We start from the raw sequence: 20,352 nt of genomic DNA, 5'->3' as shown, positions 1-20,352 counted from the left end.
ATGTTCATCAGAGATATTGGTCTGTAATTCTCCTTTTTGATGGGGTCTTTGTCTGGTTTGGGGATCAAAGTAATGCTGGCCTCATAAAATGAGTTTGGAAGTTTTCCGTCCATTTTTATTTTTTGGAACAGTTCCAGGTGAATAGGTATTAATTCTTCTTTAAATGTTTGGTAGACTTCCCCTGGGAAGCCATCTGGCCCTGGGCTCTTGTTTGTTGGGAGATTTTTGATTACTGCTTCAATTTCCTTAGTGGTTATAGGTCTGTACAGACTTTTTATTTCTTCCTGGTTCAGTTTTGGTAGTTGATACATCTCTAGGAATGCATCCATTTCTTCCAGATTATCTAATTTGCTGGCATACAGTTGCTCATAATATGTTCTTATAAATGTTTGTATTTCTTTGGTGTTGGTTGTGATCTCTCCTCTTTCATTCATGATTTTGTTGTTTTGGGTCATTTCTCTTTTCTTTTTGATAAGTCTGGCTAGGGGTTTATCAATCTTATTAATTCTTTCATAGAACGAGCTCCTAGTTTTGTTGATCTGTTCTACTATTCTTTTAGTTTCTCTTTCATTGATTTCTGCTCTGATCTTTATTATTTCTCTTCTCCTGCTGGGTTTAGGTTTTATTTGCTGTTCTTTCTCCAGCTCCTTTACGTGTAGGGTTAGGTTGTGTACTTGAGACCTTTCTTGTTTCTTGAGAAAGGTTTGTATTGCTCTATACTTTCCTCTTAGGACCACCTTTGCTGCATCCCAAAGATTTTGAATGGTTGTGTTTTCATTTTTATTTGTTTTCATGATTTTTTAAAAATTCTTCTTTAGTTATCTCATTGACCCATTCATTCTTTAGTAGGATGCTCTTTAACCTCCATGTATTTGAGTTCTTTCTGACTTTCCTCTTGTGATTGAGTTCTAGTTTCAAAGCATTGTGGTCCTAAAATATTCAGGGAATGATCCCAATTCTTTGGTACCAGTTGAGACCTGATTTGTGATCCAGGATGTGATCTATTGTGGAGAATGTTCCATGGGCACTAGAGAAGAATGTGTATTCCGTTGCTTTGGGATGGAATGTTCTGAATATATCTGTGAAGTCCATCTGGTCCAGTGTGTCATTTAAAGCCTTTATTTCCTTGTTGATCTTTTGCTTAGATGATCTGTTCATTTCAGGAAGGGGGGTCTTAAAGTCCCCTACTATTATTTTATTGTTGTGGATGTGTTTCTTTGCTTTTGTTATTAATTGCCTTATATAATTGGCTGTTCCCATGTTAGGGGCATAGATATTTACAATTGTTAGATCTTCTTGTTGGATAGACCCTTTAAGTACGATATAGTGTCCTTCCTCATCTCTTATTATAGTCTTTGGTTTAAAATCTAATTTGCCTGATATAAGGATTGCCACCCCAGCTTTCTTTTGATGTCCATTAGCATGGTAAATGGTTTTCCACCCCCTCTCTCTAAATCTGGAGGTGTCTTTGGGTCTGAAATGAGTCTCTTGCAGGCAGCATATCGATGGTTCTTGTTTTTTTATCCAATGTGATACCCTGTGTCTTTTGATTGGGTCATTTAGCCCATTTACATTCAAGGTAACTAGTGAAAGATATGAATTTAGTGCCATTGTATTGCCTGTAAGGTGACTCTTATGGTATATTGTCTCTATTCCTTTCTGGTCTATGACACTTTTAGGCTCACTCTTTGCTTAGAGGACCCCTTTGATTATTTCTTGTAAGGCTGTTTTGGTGTTTGCAAATTCTTTTAATTTTTGTTTGTCCTGGAAGCTTTTTATCTCTCTTATTTTCAATGAAAGCCTAGCTGGGTATTGTATTCTTGGCTGTATATTTTTCTTATTTATTGCTCTGAATATACCATGCAAGTCCTTTCTGGCCTGCCAGGTCTCTGTGGATACCTCTGCAGCCAATCTAATGTTTCTACCATTGTATGTTACCGACCTCTTGTCCTGAGCTGCTTTCAGGATTTTCTCTTTGTCTCTGAGACTTGTAAGTTTTACTATCAGATGTCAGGGTGTTGACCTATTTTTATTGATTTTGAGGGGGGTTTCTCTGTGCCTCCTGGATTTTGATGCCTGTTTCCTTCCTCAAATTAGGGAAGTTCTCTGCTATAATTTGCTCCAATATACCTTCTGCTCTCCTCTCTCTTTCTTCTTCTTCTGGGATCCCAATTATTCTAATATTGTTTCATCTTATGGTATCACTTATCTCTCGAATTCTGCCCTCATGATCCAGTAGTTGTTTATCTCTCTTTTTTTCTCAGCTGCTTCTTTATTCTCCATCATTTGGTCTTCTATATCACTAATTCTCTCTTCCGCCTCATTCATCCTAGCAGTTAGAGCCTCCATTTTTTATTGCACCTCATTAATAGCCTTTTTGATTTCGACTTGGTTAGATTTTAGTTCTTTTATTTCTCCAGAAAGGGATTCTCTAGTATCTTCTCTGCTTTTTTCAATCCCAACTAGTATCTTTATAATCGTCATTCTGAACTCTAGTTCCGACATCTTACTAATGTCCATATTAATTAGGTCCCTGGCAGTCGGTACTGCCTCTTGTTCTTTTTTTTTGAAGTGAGTTTTTCCATCTTGTCATTTTGTCCAGAGGAGAATAGATGAATGAGAGAACAAAATGCTAACAAGGTAACAACGACCCCAGAAAAATATACACTAAACAAATCAGAAGAGACCCGAAACCAGGGGGAAAAGTAAGGGAAAGAAAGAAAAAGAAAAGAATATGATAAAATATGATCAGGCTGGTGAATAGATCAATGTCACACACTAGATTTTGGGTGTATTTTGGTCTGTTACAAGAAACTGCCTTGCAAAATTTTAAAGAAAGAAAAACTTATATATGTAGAAAAATAAGGGTAAATATGATGAAGGGATGGAATATGTAAAGATGAAAAGTATAAAAGATTTTTTAAAAGGAATTGATAAGAAATTGCTGAAAAAAGAAAGAAGAGAAATTAAAAAAGAACAAAAAGGAAAGGGAGAAAATGTGATCAGGCAGGAGACTAGAACAAAGCCATACACTAGAGATTTAGGGTGTATTTTGGTCTGTTAGGAGAAACTGTATCCCAAAATTTTAAAGAGAGAACAACTTATATATACATAAAAAATAAGGTTAACTACAATGAAGGGATAGAATATGACTCTAAAAATGAAAAATAAAAAAGATTTTAAAAGAAAGGATTGATAAGATGTTGGTTGAAAAAGGGAACAAGAACAATTCAAAAAAATAGAAAAAATAAAGAAAATTAAAAAAATTAACTTTGAAAGACTAAAGAATCATGGGGAAAAAGCCATGAATTCTATGTGCTGTATTCCTCTAGTGCTGGAGTTCTGCCATTCTCATTGATTGGTAAACTTCGTCTTGGCTGGCTGTTCTTGCTGATCTTCTGGGGGAGGGGCCTGTTGCTGTGATTGTCAAATGCCTTTGCCCAAGGTTGAATTGCATGGCCCTTGTCAGAGGCCAGGGTAATTAATCTGCTCGGGTTTGCTTGTGGTAGCTTTTGATCCCTGAAAGCTTTCCATACAGGTTTGGAGGGAGAGAAAGAAAATGGCAGTCTCCCGATCTCTGCCCCTGAGGAACTGAGAACTTGGGGCCCCACTCCTCAGTGAGCCCCCAGAGAAAAGCAGTCAGTCAATCACTCCTGTCTCTCCAGTCTCCGGCCGCACTCTGTGCTTACCCAGCCTGTGACCGAGCATTTCTATCTTTGGCACACAACACTGTTTGGGGTCTCCAAACCCAGCAGATTCCTGCAGTGTGCTCTGGCGCTGCTCCTCCCAGGGGAGGAAGGGGAGTTCCCCTGGATCTGCTGCTTTTTGGGTCCCTGCTTCAAGAGTAGTGGCCTGACTGTTCCATGAATCATGGTTTATGGCAACCCAGAGCTGAGAGCCCACTCCTTGGCTCCGTCTCTGCAGCTGGCTTCCCTGTTTCAATACCTGGGAGCTCTGCCACACTCAGGCACCCCCAGTCTTTCTGTGACCCCTAGGGTCCTAAGACCACACTGTCCCAGCGTGTGTTCCAACCCCCTGCTTAGCCACTGGAGCGACATCCCTCAACAGAGCAGACTTCTAAAAGTTCCAATTTTGTGCTCTTCTGCTCTATCACTTGCCGGTAGCCAGCGCCCTCCCCTCCGCGGTCTATCTTCCCAAATATCGCCTTGGATTCACTTCTCCACACATCTTACCTTCCAGAAAGTGGTCGCTTTTTTGTTCAGAGAGTTGCTGCTATTCTTTTCTTTGATCTGTTGAGTTTGTAGGTGTTCAGAATGGTTTGATACCTATCTAGCTGAATTCCTGGTACCAGACAAAATTTAGGTCTCCTACACCTCCTCCATCTTGCTCCTCTCTCAAGTATAAATGCTTCTTTCATAGCCCTTTGGATTAAGAAAGATTAAGGAAATAGTATTTGTAACACACTTTAAGGTCATTGGAAGAAACTAACTACAGAAGCTTAATATTTAGGCCTATCACCCTTATAAATGCAACAAATATCAAGAAAAAAATGATGGTGTATAAGAAGATATCTATTTATCTAGGGATTATGTATCACATTTAATGTGTTGGTATATACTTTTGCAGCAACTTCTGTACTCCCTCCTTTTCTTTTCCTATGTTTCTTCCACTATCTCCCCAATAAATATAATTGCAGACTTTAAGGATCTTAAAGTGATTTATCTCTATTAATGAATGGATTGGCTGCTTGTTATAGGTTTCATAGCAACAACAAAAGCCACCAATGGAGAGTTTGTGTCTAAAAGCATTATTAGGGGCGCCTGGGTGGCTCAGTCGTTAAGCGTCTGCCTTCGGCTCAGGTCATGATCCCAGGGTCCTGGGATCGAGCCCCGCATCAGGCTCCCTGCTCCGCGGGAAGCCTGCTTCTCCCTCTCCCGCTCCCCCTGCTTGTATTCCCTCTCTCGCTGTGTCTCTCTCTGTCAACTAAATAAATAAAATCTTTAAAAAAAATAAAATAAAATAAAAGCATTATTAATAATGATTTCAGAAAATGGGGAGTTTATGAGTTAAAATAAAAAAAACCCTCAATTTCTCTTATAAATAAATGGTTTGTGAATGTGGAAGTCATTAATTTGCTAATTTGCATGTTAAGTTTTAATCAGATCCTGCAAAAGAGATTTAGGTATATTAGAATCAAAGGCTCTGGACAATGAGCATTAAGAAGAAGCCTACTGTCACAAAAACATGCATTCCAACACTTTCCACTCCATGGAAAAGTAGGTATCAGATATTTACTATGAATACAACTCTGTTGAAGAGGCAACAGAAGTTAAAGATATAGGCAATGCCCTCCTGGGGATTACAGCCTGATGGGGAACATGGAGAGGTAACTTACATCTACTATATTATTTGACAAGGAAAACTAACTTGTGAGGCAGGGAATGTTATTCTCATTTCACAGATAAGGGAACTCAGGTTCAGAGAACTTAGGCATCTTGTCCAAAGTCACACAGCTGGGACATGGCAAGGTCAGTATTCAAACTCATTTTTTGGATTTTGATTGTTAAAATCTATGTATTTATTTATACAACACAGAGGGCAAGGTAAAAAAAAAACAGTTTAGTAGTAAAATTCATATAACATACTTTAAGTGCAATAGGAATTCAGAGAAAAGTGTTCTGATTTCAAGTTTTGTCTAAATCAGTCCATGTTTTCTGCATGAAGGATATGGTTCCTCAGGTAGTTCTTGTAAATTGTTTAAATAGATTTTAAAAGGGAATGAATAAGCCTGTCTCTGAATCTGTTTCTTCATTTGTAAAACAGGGATGATGTTATCCCCTTCCCCCTGTATCATTGCTATGGTTTAAAAAGGTGACATGTAAAAGCTTTTGGTAAATTAAAAAGCAGTTAGGGACTGGTTGGGCTTGTGAAAGGATCGACATGCCTTTGGCTAAAGATTTACTACACCTGTCCTTGGAAGAGGAAAAGAAAAAAACATAAAAAGAAAGGCAAGCTCAAAGCCCCAATTCCTATTTTATAGATATAAAATGTCCAGGTCGCTACAAAATTACCAGTTTTCAGCCATGATCAAATAGTGATTCTTTGTGTAGGCTGTTCAACAATGTTGTGCCAGCCAACAGGAGGAAAGGCCAGACTCACAGAAGGATGTTCATTTAGAAGAAAGCAACACTAATGATCCACACAACCTCGTAAATTTGTGTTATATGGCAGAAAGCCTTATCAGTTCAATAATTCCAGTTAATCTACCAAGATAATGTTATTTTGTAAGGTATACAACAATGATCTCCTATATTTTGTGTCAGTTTTTCAATAACATTTAGGTTATGGGAAAAAAAGCATTAAACAATGTAAATTGTTCTTAATACTTACTAAAGTATGAAAGTGTAAGTGCATGTGATTGATGTGTTTACACAGAGTTGACAGTGAGGATATGGTTTTAAGGATGGACAACTCCCCTACTAAAATCTCAGGGCAAAGAGGGCCCTCAAAGATCATCTGATCTAACTCCCATCTGAAGTTTGTTAAAAAGGAATCTGGAGCAGAAAATGGTCTGGTGTCTCCTAACAGAACTTATCTATCTTTATATAGTTATTTATCTCCCAAATTCTGTTAATTTTAGACAATAGTGCCACAGATTTTTTTCATTATTCTTACAAATTGACTTGAATTCAACTTTTCTTTTACTTTTAAAGTTTTTAATAATGTTGATTGAAATAAAAGTATTATATTTATTTCAATGCAAACTCTTTCTTTTTCTTCTAATTACTACATTTCAACAATATGGCAACTGGAAGATTAGAAGGCAACTTGCTTAGTTCTGCTTATTGTTTCTGAATTATACTCCTAAAAGCAGAGTCCAGGTTCTTTGCATTCCTAAATAAAAAACCCTAACTATTCTGGGAAGATGTTTTAACCCAAAGTACAAAAAAAAAAAAAAAAAAAAATGAGAGAAGAGCCACAGATTTATCTTTTGGCTCACTTATTCTGGATGTCAATTTCTACCTAGATGCTACTTTATCTCAGGGAAGGTCATGCCACTAACTTGAATCAGGTTGGACTTTATAGTAGGTAATTATTACAAGGCAGTCTTCAGTATATATGGCTTAATTCCAAGGGTAAAGTTAGTTTTCTGTAACTCTAAACATACTTTCCCGCCAAACCTGGGGGCATCACAATGCCTGACTTCAAGCTATATTACAAAGCTGTGATCATCAAGACAGCATGGTCCTAGCACAAAAAGATACCCATAGATCAATGGAACAGAATAGAGAGTACAGAAATTGACCCTCAACTCTATGGCCAACTAATCTTCAACGAAGCAAGAAAGAATATCCAATGGAAGAAAGACAGTCTCTTCAATAAATGGTGCTCGGAAAATTGGACAGCCACATGCAGAAGAATGAAACTGGACCATTCTCTTACACCATACACAAAGATAAACTCAAAATGGATGAAAGATCTAAATGGGAGACAGGACTCCATTAAAATCCCAGAGGAGAACACAGGCAGCAACCTCTCCGACCTCAGCTGCAGCAACTTCTTGCAAGACACATCTCTGAAGGCACAGGAAACTAAAGCAAAAATGAACTATTGGAACTTCATCAAGATAAAAAACTTCTGCATGGAAAATGATACAGTCAACAAACTAAAAGGCAACCTACAGAATGGGAGAAGATATTTGCAAGTGTCACAACAGATCAAGGGCTGGTATCCAAGATCTAAAAAGAGCTTCTCAAACTCAACACCCAAAAACCAAATAATACAGTCAAGAAATGGGCAGAAGACATGAACAGACATTTCTCCAAAGAAGACATCCAAATGGCCAAAAGAGACAAGAAAAAATGCTCCACATCACTTGGCATCAGGGAAGTGCAAATCAAAACCACATTGAGATACCACCTTACACCAGGTAGAATGGCAAAAATTAACAAGACAAGAAACAACAAATGATGGCAAGGGTGCGGAGAAAGGGGAACCTTCCTACACTCTTGGTGGGAATGCAAGCTGGTACAGTCATTCTAGAAAACAGTATGGAGGTTCCTCAAGAAGTTAAAAAATAGAGCTACCCTATGACCCAGCAATTGCACTACTGCGTATTCACCCCAAAGATACAGATGTAGTGAAATGAAGGGGCACCTGCACCCTAATGTTCATAGCAGCAATGTCCACAATAGCTAAACTGTGGAAGGAGGTGAGATGTCCTTTGACAGATGAATGCATAAAGAAGATGTGGTACATATATATAATGGAATATTACTCAACCATCAGAAAGGATGAATACCTGCCATTTACTCGACATGGGTAGAACTGGAGTTTATTATGCTAAGTGAAATAAGTCATTCGGAGAAAGACAATTATCTTACAGTTTCGTATATGGAATATAAGAAACAGTGCAAAGGATCATAGGGAAGGGAGGGAAAACTGAATGGGAAGAAATCAGAGAGGGAGAAAAACCATAGAAGACTCTTAACCGAGGAAACAAACCGAGGGTTGCTGGAGGGGAGGTGAGTGGCAGTACGGGGTAATTGGGTGATGGGCATTAAGGAGGGCACGTGATGTGATGAGTACTGGGTGTTATACACAACTGATGAATTATTGAACACTACCTCTGAAACTAATGATGTATTATATGTTGTCTAATTGAATTTAAATTAAAAAAAGAAACATTTTCCAAGGAAACAACAATATTATAATGATCGTTAACCAAAACATTAAATAATCATCTTTAGATGAGAAAATACAAGTGACATTTCTTTTCTTCCTTATATGCTTCTCTGTTTTCCAATTTTTCTACAGTAAGCATTATTACATATATAATTCTTAAAAAATAATTTATTGAGGTAAAATTCACATAACAAACAGTAACCATTTTAAAGTTGAATAATTAAATGTCATTTAGTAAACTCACAATGTTGTCCAACCACCTCTCTCTAGTTGGAAAATATTCCCATCCCTCCAAGGTAAAACCACTTACTTAGGAAGCAGATTCTCTTCCCTTAACCCTTGGCAACAACCAAGTGTAGTTCTGTTGCTATGGATTTATGTATACTGAATATTTCATGTATACCCCGAATATTTCATATATATAGAATCATACAATTTGTCTGACTTATTTCACTTAGCATAATGTTTTGAGATTCATCCACATTGTAGCATGTATGTATCAGTACTTCATTTCCTTTAATGGTTAAATAATATTCATTTTTTATCCATTCATCCCTTGATGAACATTTTGGCTGTTGCCATCTTTTGGCTATTGTGAATAATGCAGCAACAAGCATGTGTGACATGCACTTCTTTGAGTACATGTTTTCAATTCTTTTGGATTATATACATAAGACTAGAAATGTGAGGCCATATGGTAATTCTATGTTTAATTATTTGAGGAACTGCCAAAGTTTCCTACAGTGAGTGAATCATTTTGCATTTCCACCAGCAAAGTTTTTCCATATCCTCACCAACACTGGTTATTTTCATTTTTTTAATACAGTGTAGTTTCATTTTTTTTAATTTTTAAACTGTTTATTTTAATTCCAGTTAGTTAATATACAGTGTTATATTAGCTTCAGGTGTACAACATAGTAATTCAACACTTCCTGTGCTCATCAGGACAAATGAACTCCTTAATCCCTATCACCTATTTAACCCATCCTCTCACTCCCTCTCCCCTCTGGTAAACATCAGTTTATTCTTTATAATTAAGAGTCTGTTTCTTGATTTGTCTCTCCTCTCTCTCTTATTTCTTTCCCCTTTGCTTTTTGTTTTGTTTCCTAAATCCACAAATGAGTGAAATCATGTGGTATTTGTCTTTCTCTGGCTTATTTCACTTAACATTATACCCTCTAGGTCCATCCATGTTGTTGCAAATGACAATAATTTTTAAGGCTGAGTGATATTTCAGTGTGTGTGTGTGTGTGTGTGTGTGTGTGTGTGACATCTTTATCCTTTCATCTATCAGTGGACACTTGGGCTGCTCCCATATCTTGGCTATTGTATGTGGCCTCCTTAAACCTATCACCAGGCTAACACATCGCCCCACCCCCACCCCTCTAAAACCCTCAGTTTGTTTCTCAGAGTCCATAGTCTCTCATGGTTCATCGCTCCCTCCGATTTACCCCCATTCATTTTTCCCTTTCTTCTAATGTCCGCCATGCTATTCCTTATGTTCCACAAATAAGTGAAACCATATGAAAAATGACTTTATCTGCTTGACTTATTTCACTTAGCATAATCTCCTCCAGTCCCATCCATGTTGATGTAAAAGTTGGGTATTCATCCTTTCTGATGGCTGAGTAATATTCCATTGTATATATGAACCACATCTTTTTTATTCATTCATCTGTTGAAGGGCATCTCGGCTGTTTCCACAGTTTGGCTATTACAGACATTGCTGCTATGAACATGGGGGGGCATAGGGCCCTTCTTTTCACTACATCTGTGTCTTTGAGGTAAATACCCAGGAGTGCAATTGCTGGGTCATAGGGTAGCTCTATTTTTAATTTTCTGAGACACCTCCACACTGTTTTTCAAATTGGCTGTACTACCTTGCATTCCCACCAACAGTGTAAGAGGGTTCTCCTTTCTCCACAACTTCCCCAACATTTGTTGTTTCTTGCTTTGTCAATTTTTGCCATTTTAACTGGTGTAAGGTGGTATCTCAGTGTGGTTTTGATTTGAATTTCCCTGATGGCTAATGATGATGAACATTTTTTTCATGTGTCTGTTAGTCATCTGTATGTCTTCTTTGGAGAAGTGTCTGTTCATCTCTTCTGCCCATTTTTTGACTTGATGATTTGTTTTTTGGGTGTTGAGTTGGAGAAGTTCTTTGTAGATCTTGGATACCAGCCCTTTATCTCTAGTGTCATTTGCAAATACCTTCTCCCATTCTGTGGGTTGCCTCTTTGTTTTGTTGACTGTTTCCTTTGCTGTGCAGAAGATTTTTATCTTAACAAAGTCCCAAAAGTTCATTTTTGCTTTTGTTTCACTAGCCTTTGGAAATGTATCTTGAAAGAAGTTGCTGTGGCTGATGTCAAAGAGGTTACTGCCTATGTTCTCCTCCAGGATTTTGATGGATTCCTGTCTCACATTGAGGTCTTTCAACCATTTTGAGTTTATCTTTGTGTGGTGTTAGAGAATGGTCGAGTTTCATTCTTCTGCATGTGGCTGTCCAATTTTCCCAGCACCATTTATTGAAGAGACTGTCTTTTTTCCATTGTATATTTTTTCCTGCTTTGTCGAAGATTAGTTGACCATAGAGTTGAGGGTCCATATCTGGGCTCTCTATTCTGTTCCATTGGTCTATATATCTGTTTTTGTGCCAGTACCATGCTGTCTTGGTGATCACTGCTTTGTAATATAGCTTGAAATCGGGCAACTTGATGCCCCCAGCTTTCTTTTTCTTTTTCAACATTTGCTAGGCGATTCAGGGTCTTTTTTGATTCCATACAAATTTTAGGATTGTTTGTTCCAGCACTTTGAAAAATGTCATTGGAGTTTTTTGCTCAGGATGGTGTTGAAGGTATAGATTGCTCTGCGTAGCATACACATTTTAACAATGTTTATTCTTCTGATTCATGAGCATGGAAAGTTTTTCTATCTTTTTGTGTCTTCTTCAATTTCTTTCATGAGTGTTCTGTAGTTGCTAGAGTATAGATCCTTTACCTCTTTGGTTAGGTTTATTCCGAGGTATCTTACGGTTTTTGGTGCTATTGTAAATGGAATGGTTTCTCTAATTTCTCTTTCTACAATTGCATTGTGAGTGTATAAGAAAGCAACTGATTTCTGTGCATTGATTTTGTACCCTGCCCCATTACTGAATTGCTGTATGAGTTCTAGTAATTTGGGGGTGGAGTCTTTTGGGTTTTCCACATAAAGTATCATGTCATCTGTGAAAAGAGAGAGTTTGACTTCTTCTTTGCCAATTTGAATACCTTTTATTTCTTTTTGTTGTCTGATTGCTGTTGCCAGGACTTCTAGTACTATGTTGAACAATAGTGGTGAGAGTGGGTATCCTTGACGTGTTCCTGATCTTAAGGGAAAGGCTCTCTGCTTTTCCCCATTGAGGATGATATTCACTGTGGGTTTTTCATAGATGGATTTTATGAGCTTGAGGAATGTTCCTTCTATCCCTACACTCTGAAGGGTTTTAATCAGCAAAGGATGCTGTATTTTGTCTAATGCTTTTTCTGCATCAATTGAGTGGACCATATGGTTCTTCTCTCTCCTCTTATTAATATGTTTTATCACATTGACTGACTTGCGAATGTTACATCCCAGGGATAAATCCCACTTGGTCCTGGTGGATGATCCTTTTAATGTATTGTTGGATCCTATTAGCTAGGCTTTTGTGAGGATTTTGGAATCCATATTCATCAGGGATATGGGTCTGAAATTCTCCTTTTTGATGGGGTCTTTGCCTTGTTTGAGGATTAAGGTAATGCTGGCCTCATAGAATGAGTCTGGAAGTTTTCTTTCTGCTTCTATTTTTTGAAACAGCTTCAGGAGAATAGGTATTATTTCTTCTTTGAATGTTTGGTAGAATTTCCCAGGGAATCCATCAAGCCCTGGACTCTTGTTTTTTAGGAGGTTTTTGATCACCGCTTCAATCTCTTTACTGGTTATTGGCCTATTCAAGTTGTCAATTTCTTCCTGTTTCAGTCCTGGGAGTTTATAGATTTCCAGGAAGGCATCCATTTCATCCATTCGTCAGCTTATTGGCATATGGTTGTTGATAATAATTTCTAATAATTGTTTGTATTTCCTTGGTGTTAGTCGTGATCTCTCCCCTTTATTCATAATTTTATTAATTTGGGTCCTTTCTCTTTTCTTTTGGATAAGTGTGGCCAGTGGTTTATCGATCTTATTAATTCTTTCAGAGAACCAACTTCTAGTTTCATTGATCTGATCTACTGTGTTTCTGGTTTCTCATTCATTGATCTCTGCTCTAATCTTAATTATTTCTCTTCTAATGCATGGCTTAGGCATCGTTTGTTGCTTTTTCTCTAGTTCTTTAAGGTGTAGAGTTAGGTGATGAAATCGGGATTTTTCTATTTTTTTTTTGAGTGAGGCTTAGATGGCTGTGTATTTCCCCCTTAGGACCGCCCTTGCAGTATCCCATAGGTTTTGGACCGATGTGTTTTCATTCTCATTGGTTTCCATTAATTGTTTAAGTTCTTCTTTGGTTTCTTGTTTGACCCAACATTCTTGAACAAAGTGGTCTTTAACTTCCAAGTGTTTCAATTTCTTCCAATTTTTTTCCTGTGATTGAGTTCCAGTTTTAAAACATTATGGTCTGAGAATATGCAGGGAATAATCTCAATCTTTTGGTATCAGTTGAGACCTGATTTGTGATCCAGTGTGTGGTCTGTTCTGGAGAAAGTTCCATGTGCATTCAAGAAGAATGAGTATTCTGTTTTAGGGTGGAATTTTCTGTATATATCTTTGAGGTCCATCTGGTCCAGTGTGTCATTCAAAGCTCTTGTTTCTGTGTTGATTTTCTGCTTAGAAGATCTGTCCATTGCTGAGAGTGGAGTATTGAGGTCTCCTACGATTAACGTATTGTTATCAATATGACTCTTTATTTTGGTGAACAGTTGGCTTATGTAGGTGGCTGCTCCCATGTTGGGGACATAGATATTTACAATTATTAGATCTTCTTGTTGGATAGACCCTTTAAGAATGATATAGTGTTCTTCTGTGTCTCTAACTACAGTCTTTAGTTTAAAATCTAATCTGTCTGGGGGCGCCTGGGTGGCTCAGTCGTTAAGCGTCTGCCTTCGGCTCAGGTCATGATCCCAGGGTCCTGGGATCGAGCCCCGCATCAGGCTCCCTGCTCCGCGGGAAGCCTGCTTCTCTCTCTCCCACTCCCCCTGCTTGTGTTCCCTCTCTCGCTGTGTCTCTCTCTGTCAAATAAATAAATAAAATTTAAAAAAAAAATCTAATCTGTCTGGTATAAGAATTGCTATCCCAGCTTTCTTTTGAGGTCTGCTGGCACGGAAGATGGATCTCCATCCCTTTACTTTCAGTCTGCATGTATCTTTACGTTCAAGATGAGTCTCTTGTAGACAGTATATGGATGGGTCCTGTCTTTTTATCCAATCTGCAACCCTGTGCCATTTTATGGGAGCGTTTAGGCCATTCACGTTGAGAGTGATTATTGAAAGATATGAATTAACTGTCATCATGTTGCCTGTGAAGACATTGTTTTTGTAGATTGTCCCTGTAAATTTCTGTTGTATATCACTCTTGGGGTCTTTCTCCTTTTATAGAACCCCCCTTAATATTTCTTGCAGGGCCGGCTTAGTCGTCACATATTCTTTCAGTTTCTGCTGGTCCTGGAAGCTCTGTATATCTCCATCCATTCTAAATGACAGACTTGCCGGATAAAGTATTCTTGGCTCCATGTTCTTCTCATTTAGTACCCTGAATATGTCTTGCCAGCCCTTTCTGGCTTGCCAGATCTCTGTGGATAGGTCTGACGTTATTCTGATGTTCCTCCCTCTGTGCACAAGGAATCTCTTCCCCCTAACTGCCTTTAAGATGGTTTCCTTGGTTCTAAGATTTGCAAGTTTTACTATTACATGCCGGGGTGTTGGCCTGTTTTCTTTGATCTTGGGAGGGGTCCTCTCTGCCTCTAGGATGCGAATGTTTGTTTCATTCCCCAGATGAGGGAAGTTCTCAGCTGCAATTTGCTCAAATATATCTTCTAGTCCTCTCTCTCTCTTCATCCCCTCAGGGATTCCAGAATTCTAACATTGGAGCATTTCATGGTGTCACTTATTTCTCTGATTCTATTTTCATGGACTCTGAGTTGTTTTTCCCTGGCCTCCTCTTTTCCCTTTTTATCTATTAATTGGTCTCCTAGTTCACTAATTCGTTTTTCTGCCTTGCTTACCCTAGCTGTTAGATTACCTAGATTAGATTGGATCTCATTGATAGCATTTTTAAGTTCTGCCAGTTCAGTTTTCATTTCTGCCCTTAAAGACTCTATGTTACCATCAATTGATTTCTCCATTCTAGCTATTGTCTTCACAGTTGCTAGCCTAGATTCCGTCTCCGACATCTTTGTTATATCTGAATGCATTTGTAAATCTGTGTCTCTGAGTTTTTCCTATTGTGTGGGTTCCTCCTCGTAGTCCTTCTGTTGAGGGCTGGTGGAGGGAATGTATAGAGTCCAAATTATTGACCACAACCCAAGCAAGTTGCACCTCTTTTCTAGGGACCTTAGGGTTGATGGCCTCTTGTTTTCCCAGCCTGTCTTCTGGGGGAGGGACCTGCTGTGCTGTTTCTCAGGCAACCGTTTTTGGGTAGAGTTGCCTCGCTCCCTGTGGTGAGGGATGGGCCCAGTGAAAACTGTTCTTTGGGGGCTTTTGTTCTCTGGCAGCTTTCCCTGGTGGCTTCCTGCATCTCTTCCGAGAGTCAGAGTAGAAGAGACCATTTCCAACCCTCTGCCTCAGAGCAGAGAGATCACAGTCTGTTCTTCAGTGATCTCTGCAGGCCACACTAACTCTGTTTCTGTCTGTGCTGCTATAAACTGCAGTCCTGTGTTGTGCACTCCTCAGCAGGGCTCCCAGTCCTTGCCTCCATATCAGGGCTTGGGGGCACTTCTCTTCCTTTTGTGCTTCTGAAACCTCCAGCTGCCCCCAGTTTGCACACATGGCCCTGCTGCTCCAGGTTTCCATCTGGGGGTTTGCCCTAAATTCTTTTCCCCACCACTACTGGTCGGCGAGTCTATGTCCTATCCCCAGTGCAGGAGGCTATCACTCACCGGCGGTGTAGGATCCCAACAGTTTGGCTTCCTCCCCCTTCCGTTTATCCTCCGATATCTGTCAGTGGAATCACGGCTCCCTGCTTCATACCTCGAAACCAACTCCCTGCGATAATCTGTTTGTAGAGATTTAGATCTATCTTCTTACATCTCAGCCTGATTTTGTGGGTGTTCAGAGTGGTCTGGTAGATATCTAGCTTAATTCTGGGGGCCAATTGGAATAGTGTCCTCTACTCCTTCGCCATCTTTTCCCCCCTCCTGGCAATTCTATCTTTATTTTATTTTATTTTGTTTTATTTTATTTTATTTTTTTAGAATTGTCCATACTGTTTTCCACAGTGTCTGCACAAATTTCCATTCCCACCAACAGTGCATGAGGGTTCCTTTTTCTCTGCATCCTTGACAACACATTATTTCTTATCTTTTTTATTTTAGCCATTCTGACAGGTGTAAAGTGATATATCATTGTGGTTTAATTTGCATTTTCCTGATGATGAGTGATATTGAGCATCTTTTCATGTATCTGTTGACCATCTGCATGTCTTCTTTGGAAAAATGTCTATTCAGATCCAGTACCCATTTTTTAAATTGAATTGTTTGTTTTCTTGGTTTTGAGTTGTATACATTTTTTATATATTTTAGGTATCTACTCCTTATCAAGTATAACATTTGCAAATATCTCCCATTCAGTAGGTTGCCTTTTTGTTTTATTGGTGGTTTCCTTCTCTGTGCAAAAGCATTTTATTTTGGTGCAGTCCCAATAGTTTAATTTTCTTTCCTTTCCCTTGCCAGAGGAGACATGTCTAGAAAAATGTTTCTATGCCCAATGTCAAAGAAATTACTGTCTGTGTTTTCTTCTAGGAATTTTATGGCTTCAGATCTTTTAGGTCCTTATTCTATTCTCAATTTATTTTTGTGTGTGATGTAACTAAGTGGTCCAGTTCCTTCCTTTGGCATGTAGCTGTACAGTCTCCCAATTCCATTTGGTGAAGAGACTGTCTTTCCCTCCTTGTATATATTTGCTTCCTTTGATGTACCATAAAAGTGTGAGTTTATTTCTGGACAATCTACTCTGTTCTGTCAATCTATGTGTCTTTTTTGTGTCAGTAACCATACTGTTTTGATTAGTACAGCTTTGTAGTATGTCTTGAAATCTGGGATTGTGATACATTCAGCTTTGTTCTTCTTTTTCAAGATTTATTTGGCTATTCGGGGTCTTTTATGGTTTTATACACATTTTAGGATTATTGGTTTTGGTTTTGTGAAAAATGCCTTTGGTATTTTGATAGGGGTTGCATTATATCTGAAGATTGCTTTGGGTAATATGGACATTTTAACAATATTAATTCTTCCAATTCATGAGCATAGAGTATTTTTCCATTAGTTCACATCATCTTCAATTTTTTCGTCAATATTATATAGTTTTCCAAGTATATGTTTTTCACCTCCTTGGTTAAGTTTATTCTTAGATATTTTATTCTTCTTGCAATTGTAAATGGCAATGCTTTCTTAATTTCTCTTTTTGCTACTTCATTATTGCTGTATAAAAACACATTGGATTTCTGTACATTGATTTTTTTGCCCAATGCCCTTACTGAATTCATTTTTCAGTCCTAGCAGTTGTTTTGGTGGAGTCTTCAGGGTTTCAAGTATATAATATCATGTCATCTCTAAATAGTGAAAGCTTTGTTCTTTCCGTAGTAATTTGGATGCTTTTTATTCTTTTTACTTGTCTGATTGCTGTGGCTAAGACTTCCAGTACTATGTTGGATAAAGTTGATGTGAATGGACATCCTTGTCTTATTCTTCATCTGAGAGGAAAAGCTCTCAGTTTTTCACCACTGAGTATGCTGTTAGCTGTGCGTTTTTCATCTATGGCCTTTATTATGTTGAAGTCTGTTCCCTGTAAAGCTACTTTTTTGAGAGTTTATATCATGAATGGATGTTTTACTTTGTCAAAAGCTTTTTCTGCATCTCCTTGAGATGATTATATGATTTTTATCCTTTCTCTTGTTGATGTGAAATATCACTTTGATTGATTTGCAAATATTGAACCACCCTTGCATACATAGACTAAATCCCACTTGATCATGGTGAATAACTTTTTAATGTATTGTTGAATGTGGTTCGCTAATATATGGTTATGGATTTTTACATCTATGCTCATTAGAGATATTGGCTGCAGTTTTCACTCTCTCCCGTTTTTTTTGTGGTGTTTTTATCTGTTTTTTCTATCAGGGTGATAATAGCCTCATAGAATGTATTTGGAAGTTTTCCTTCCTTTTCTATTTTTTGGAATAGTTTGAGAAGGATAGGTAGTAACTGTTCTCTAATTGTTTGGTAGAATTCACCTGTGAAGCCATCTGGTCTGGGACTTCTGTCTGTTGGGCTTTTTTTGATTACTGACTCAATTGCATTTATAGCATTTGGTCTGGTCAGGTTATCTATTTCTTTATGGTTCAGTCTTGTAAGGTTGTATGTTTCCATTTCTTCTAGGTTGTCCTGTTTGTTTGCATATAATTGTTTATAGTAGTCTCTTATGAGCTTTTATATTTCTCTGTTTAAGATTTTATTTATTTATTTGACAGAGAGAGTGTGAGAGAGCACAAGCAGGGGGAGCAGCAGAGGGAGTGGGAGAAGCAGGCTTTCCACCAAGCAGGGAGCCCAATGTGGGGCTCAATCCCAGGACTCTGGGATCATGACCTGAGCTGAAGGCAGACACTTAACCGACTGAGCCACCCAGGCGCCCCTGAGCTTTTGTATTTCCATGGTAACAGGTTTATCATCTCTTTTATTTCTGATTTTATTTATTCAAGTTCGCCTTTCTTTTTTTCTTGGTGGTTCTAACTAAAGACTTGTCTATTGTGTTGATATGTTTAAAGAACCAGCTCTTACTTCCATTGATTTTCTATATTGGCCTTCTAGTTTCTATTTTATTTATTTCTCTTCTGATCTTTGTTATTGTTATCTTTGACCTTTATTTGTTCTTTTTTCTAGTTCCTTAGGATTGAAAGTTACATTGTTTATTTGAGGTTTTTCTTGTTTCTTGAGGTACCCATTTATCACTATAAACTTCCTTCAGAGAATTGTTTTTGCTACATCCCATAAGTTTTGGTAAGTTGTATTTCCTTTTTCATTTGTCTGGTGATATTATTTTCCAATTTCTCTTTTAATTTTTTTTTAATTGAACCCTTGATTGCCCAATAGCATGTTGTTAAGCCCCACACATTTGTGAATTTTCCAATTTTCCTCTTGTAATTAATTTCTAGCTTTATACCATTGTGGCTGGAAAAGACGCTTAAGATGACCCAGTCATCTTAAACTTTTTAAGACCCTTTAGTGGTTTAGCATATGATCTAACTTGCAGAGTGTTCCATGTGTATTCTGTGAAGGTGAACGTGTATTCTTTTGTTTTGGGATGGAATGTTCTATACTAAATCCATCTGGTTTAACAGGCTATTTATAGCCAATGTTTCCTTATTGATTTTCTGTTTGGATGATTTTCTTTATTGATGTAAGTGGGGTATTTAAATCCCTTATTATGATTGTATTGCTGTCTAGCTCTTCCTTTAGGGTTGTTAATATTTGTCTTATATATTTTGGTACTCCTTTGTTAAGTCCATGTATGTTTACAAATATTATATTTTCTTGTTGGATTGACTCCTTTATCTTTATGTAATGCCCTTCTTTGTCTCTCATTACAGTCTTTGTTTTAATGTCTATTTTGTTGAACACAAGTATAGCTACTTCAGCTTTCTTTTGATTTCTATTTGCATGGAATATCTTTATCCATCCCTTCATTTTCAGTCTGTATGTGTGCATATATCTGAAGTGTGTTTCTTGTATGCAGCATATAGATGGGTCTTTTATTTATTTTTTTATCCATTTAACTACAAGTTGTCTTTTGATTAGAGAATTTAGTCCATTTACATTTAGAGTAATTATTGAAAAGTATGTACTTACTGTCATTTTGTTAACTTTTCCTGCTTGTTTTGTACTTCCTGTTTCCTTTTTTCTTCTTTTTTGGTTTGAGGACTTTCCTTAGTGGTATGTTTAAATTCATTTTTCATTACCTTTTGTGTATATACTATTGCTTTGTGGTTATCATGAGACTTACATACTTACATTTATACACTTACATTTATAAGTCTATTTTATGTTGATAACAACTTACATTTGAATGCATACATTTTTATGCCCCTCCATGTTTAATGTTTCTGATGTCATATTTTACATCTTTTTATATTCTGTATCCCTTAACTGATTATTGTAATTACAACTATTTCTCCTACCTTTGTCTTTTAATTTTTATACTAGCTTTATAAGTGATTAATCCATTACCTCTACTATATATTTACCTTTACCAGTTTGATTTATAGTTTCATATTTTTTTTTTTGTTACTACTTAGCATCTTTTCATTTCAGCGTAAAGAAGCCCCTTTAACATATCTTGTAAAATGAGTTTACTGGTGATTAACTCCTTTAGCTTTTGCTTCTTTGGAGTGATAACTGCTGGGTATTTATTTTGAAGTATATTTTTTCTTTAACACTTTGAATATATTATATCACTCCCTTCTGGCCTGCAAACTTTCTGCTGAAAAATC

General features: G+C 37.5%; 1 long non-coding RNA gene and 1 pseudogene across 1 annotated transcript in view; both read left to right on the top strand.

Moving 5' to 3' along the window:
• Positions 1–20,352, top strand: part of LOC144380575 (uncharacterized) — a 416,331-nt gene that overhangs the window by 330,501 nt on the left and 65,478 nt on the right. The window lies entirely within an intron of this gene.
• LOC118534117 (small ribosomal subunit protein eS27-like pseudogene) lies at positions 5,902–6,213 on the top strand (annotated as a pseudogene).

Source organism: Halichoerus grypus, chromosome X (assembly GCF_964656455.1).
Source record: "Halichoerus grypus chromosome X, mHalGry1.hap1.1, whole genome shotgun sequence".
NCBI lineage: Eukaryota > Metazoa > Chordata > Mammalia > Carnivora > Phocidae > Halichoerus > Halichoerus grypus.
This window is presented reverse-complemented; position numbering and strand designations above follow the sequence as displayed.